This window comes from Alligator sinensis, unplaced genomic scaffold, assembly GCF_000455745.1.
Source record: "Alligator sinensis unplaced genomic scaffold, ASM45574v1 scaffold1131_1, whole genome shotgun sequence".
NCBI lineage: Eukaryota > Metazoa > Chordata > Crocodylia > Alligatoridae > Alligator > Alligator sinensis.
In genome coordinates, this window is record NW_005842218.1 from 275510 (window position 1) to 280036 (window position 4527).

The 4527-nt window shown below is 46.6% G+C and overlaps 1 long non-coding RNA gene across 1 annotated transcript; it reads right to left on the reverse strand.

Moving 5' to 3' along the window:
* Nucleotides 1-1249: 1249 nt before the first annotated feature.
* Nucleotides 1250-4269, reverse strand: LOC106722365. The gene is made up of 3 exons (XR_001358287.2): nt 4136-4269; nt 1881-2037; nt 1250-1552 (listed from the first exon to the last, which is right to left on the reverse strand). It is a non-coding gene; the product is annotated as an uncharacterized LOC106722365 (long non-coding RNA).
* Nucleotides 4270-4527: the final 258 nt, after the last annotated feature.

Here is a 4527-nt window from a genome sequence, read left to right on the forward strand (position 1 = left end):
AGGCATTCATTTTTGCTGGCAGGAATTTCTTTGGAATTCTCTGAAATTGTTCATCGCCAAAGCGGAATCAGGGAGTTCAAATCACTTACCCAGGTCATACAGTGGTTCAGTGGTAGAGCTGGGAATAAAACTCGGTCCTTCTGACTCCTGGCCCAGCAGCTTAACCATCAGGCATTGCTTTTTCTCAGTAGGGTGACTTAGGTAAATCCAATTAGTCCTACCCACTATACTTACTTATCTTTTTGTAAGTGAATTTTGCAGTGCTTATCATAATAATTGCATTATGATTTATATAAATAATTTAAAAAAAATGTATGAATGAGATTTTACACCTTGAATCACATTGTGCATCCCTTTGCTCCCTGTATATATACAGATATGCTCATAAATACATATGCTCCATATAATGAGACTATTTGTGGAGTATGTAAATAATCAATACGAGTAATGGTGATTTCTATTAGCAAATTATTAATTGCGATCAAACCAAAATACAAGCTGTTCTGGTGCCCTTATTTATTATGTCATTTGCTTTTTGGGTTTTTTTTTTTAACATGAAACTAATGGCATATTTTAACCGTTGTTTCTGTTGAACTGTTGGCATCAGGCTGTAAATTATGGGGTGCAGCTTGGGTGGGGGGAGGGGTAAGCCTCCACATAAGAGATGAGAGACCCTGTAAGATTTGAAAATCATAACTTGGGGGGGGTGTCTCCAATCGGATTGCTCCTTCCAGTGAACCAGTTTACATTTTTTTTTTTTGCAGACCCCCCAACAGTCAAACTGTAATTTGAACCCTGGTTGGCATCATTATATAGAAGGCATGCTTCATAACAATTTCATACTAAAAACATTGACTGTATGGTATGGAATTAAATAGTTCTTAAATGTTATAATATAATGTACCAATATTTCTGATTCTCAACAGTTTATAGAAAACATTGGAGCTTCCGGGGGATTCAATTCCTTTGATTTTACTGTCAATATTACTTTCTAAAATTTCAGCTAATAATTTGACTTATAAAATTCTTATGTAAAAAAAAAAAAAACAAAAACAAAAAAAAAACCAAGCATGGATAATAACTCCTATTTCAAACATATTGGACTTCTGAAATTCTGTTGAACTGAATCTCTGACTTGCTGGACCAACATTAAAGAACAATTCAATTAATTTATTAAACACAAACTTTTACAAATACCTGCGATCAATGAAGAGTAATATGAGAAGTTATGCATTTCTTCTCTGATGTTAATAATTGCACTGGGAGCAGACCAACTGTGAACTCAGTTATTTATTTTAGGAATACACACATCATGTAATTAATCATATCTTTGAATCTTGAAAATCATGCTGCAGACAATTTTTTGCAATTGTTCTTAGTTAATGTTTGCAAGAGGAGTCTTGAACATGTGAATCACTAAATATTGGCTATTATTTTTATTAGAAATGAAGATCTCTAAACAACCAGGATACAGCACACAATAATTCTATCATTCAAGCTCTTCTTAGCAACAGGAACGAGCTTCTTGCCCCGAATTGGTCTCCCTCTGCACCTGCAATAAGGAGCAATGAGATCTAATGTGTGATCCACACAAACAACCTGCCATACACGTGTAGCGTGGCAGGAGGTGCAACTGAGTGGATCATGCATTAGGTACCATCATGTGTGGAGGAGCCCTAAGCCAGCTAGTAGGTTTTAGTTAGAGAATCTAGATTCTGATATTTTGCCTGAGGCATGGCTGTGCATATCCCTGCTGTGACAAAAATCAGCTTTGGCCATATGTGTAACCCACTTTGCTCTTCTACAGGTCTAAACATTCATTTGAAAAGTACATGACTGGAAAAGTGATTGATATATAATGCAGACAATTGATTCAAGACCTTGTAGTAGCAATCTCTGAAAATCCATATTCATTTGTGGCTTACGGCTAGATTCAGAGGTGAAAGGTTTGTGCACTAGCATCACAGCATCTCCTCAATGCCTTGATAATAACTAATTGGAAACAGCAAATTCTCAGCCAGGAGACAAAGGATAGTTCTGTCAATAAATGAAAGGAGATATTTATAAAAGGAGAAGCTTATCAGAAATACTCCTTCAACTAGAAATACATATTAACCACACTTTAGAAACTTTTAATTTGCTTAGACTACTATAACCTTATTTTGATAGAATTACAGTGGTTTAGGTGTAAAACTCTGCTAGCATTCAAGATGATGTTTGAAGGTGACCTTATAGACCCCAAGAAACAATGTTTTTTTCCCCCATTTAGACATATATGTTGAAGCTAGGAGTACACAGATAGAGATTTTTTGGGCCGACACTGATGGCTGATTTTTCATGAGTCATATCGGCCGATACCAATCTGATTCTGATATGCAGCCCTGCAGCGTGGAGAGCAGTATCTGGCAGTTGTGGGGGAAGGGGTGGGGTGAGGGAAAAGGCATGGAGGAGGGCAGATCGAAGCCCCTGTGGTGAGGGAGGGAGTGGGGCTGGGGCAGGTGCTTCCCAGCCAGGGCGGAGCAGAGCGAGGCACAGGACTAAGCCGTGGCTCATCCAGGGGGGTGACTTCTGCTGCTGCATGCACCCCAGGAGAACATGGGGAAGCGTGTGCCCCTGGATCTGCTCATGGGGCGAGGGTGGGCTGCCGCTACAGGCTGGAGCGAGCTGGGGCAGCACTGGGGTCTTCCTGGAGAGGGCTGGGCCAGGCTGTGCTCAGGGTGTACACAAGCATGGCCGGGAGGGGGGGGCTACGGCAAATTTTGGGGTGGCTGCAGCCCCCCGCAAGCCTCACCTCCCAGTGTTGTTGCCACTGTCCCAAGCACAGCCCGGCCCACCCCCACTGGGAAGAGCCTGGTGCTGCCACAGCTGGCAGTGGCAGGCGGGTCCTGCCACAGCTGGCAGTGGCAGCCTGCCCTCGCCCCACGCACAGATCCGGGGGCATATGTCCTCCTGGGGTGCATGCAGTGGTGGGAGCCGCCTCTCCCCACATCCCCTGAATGAGCCATGGCTCCATCCTCTGCCCCGCCCCACCGCACCCCATCCCGGCTGGGCATCACCTGCCCCTGTCCCACCCTCAGCCCCATTCCCACTTCCTCCTTCACCAAGGGAGCCTCAATCTGCCCCCCCGCCCTATTCCTCCTCCCTTGCCCCTTCTACCACAACAGACTTACCAGCCTCTCCACACTGCAGCACTGTGCTCCTGGCCACCTGCTTGCTGCGCTGTGGCTGTGCACATGCACTCCACATTTATCGGCCACATTATTGGCCACATCACACAAAAAAAGGCAATTACCAATACTCTCAATTTTCCTTATATCAGTGAAGATATGATACAGGACTGATGTATCGGTGCACCTCTAGTTTAAGCACAGTAAATGGGAGCAAGGAAGGAAAAAGACTTTGTTTTTGCTGCCAATAACTCATCATATTTATAGAAACTGTTATTGGGGTCTGCAAGTTTACTGCCCGTTCCTCTGTTTCTTGCGTGCCATGGCTTTGAACTTATTAAGGGAGGAAAGAGATGGAATGTTAGTAGGTACCCGCGGCATTATAATGCTTGACCCGTCACACGATTCCAGGTGGTTTTATTCTTTTGTCTTTCTTTTACAGCGACCCGGATCACAGGCAGCAGCCCATCCCACTTGCCCCTTTAGTCACCCTCATGCTCCAGATCGCCAGCTTTGCAGTTCTAAGGTAAGTACCGGCTGGAGACCCGGGGTGCTAATTGCCTTTTTAGCAGCTCGCGTGAGTGGTGCCTTTTATCCTGCACCAATTACAGCGAAGGAGCAGTCCCAGCTGTCCCCCTTCTGTGGGTAATGGAATCTTAAAGTCCTGACCCAGCCCACCTGGGTGCGAGCCGCTTCTGCCTGGACTCGGCTTATTGCCTGCTAATTGGCTTGTTGGCGGCAGAGGCTTGCCACGTGTCTCTCCGCCTCCCTGCGGTTTGTGTCAGCTCGTCTCCAGGGGCTCCCTTGCTGCCCGCGCTGGCACAGAGGGTCCTGGCTGTCTACCCCTTTGCTCTGGGGTCGTTGCCTGCTTCCCTTTCGGGTCCCAAATGGGAACCGAGTCTGTATTGTGAGACGCCTAGCCCCGTTGCTGCCCGGACCTGCAATCTTTTTTCCCCCTTCTAACTCACCACGGCAGCTGGAGTTCCGTTGCAGGTATTGAGCGTCTTTACTGATCTGGCAGCTGTACGGTCCCTTGTCCACATCTCTCTGGGTCTCAGCTCCGCATTTTAGGGGCCATCTTTCTCTGGGGTCTCGGGCAACCTCTCTCTCTCTCACTGCCTGAAAGCATCTTTTCCGGGGCCTCGTCCTCCCTATATTCCTGGAAACTGGGTCCCATTGGCTTACTGGTGGCAGGGGGAATCTCCCCCCGCCCCCCCCCCAGCTCCTGCCTCGGCATCATGACTGCCAGCTGCGGGGATTTTCCCCAAATAACAGGGCTCGGTCAGGAACCCTGTTACACATCTCCCCCCAGTTCTCTTAGTCTGCACCCCCCCTTCCTGGAGGGACAGTCTGGCGTGGA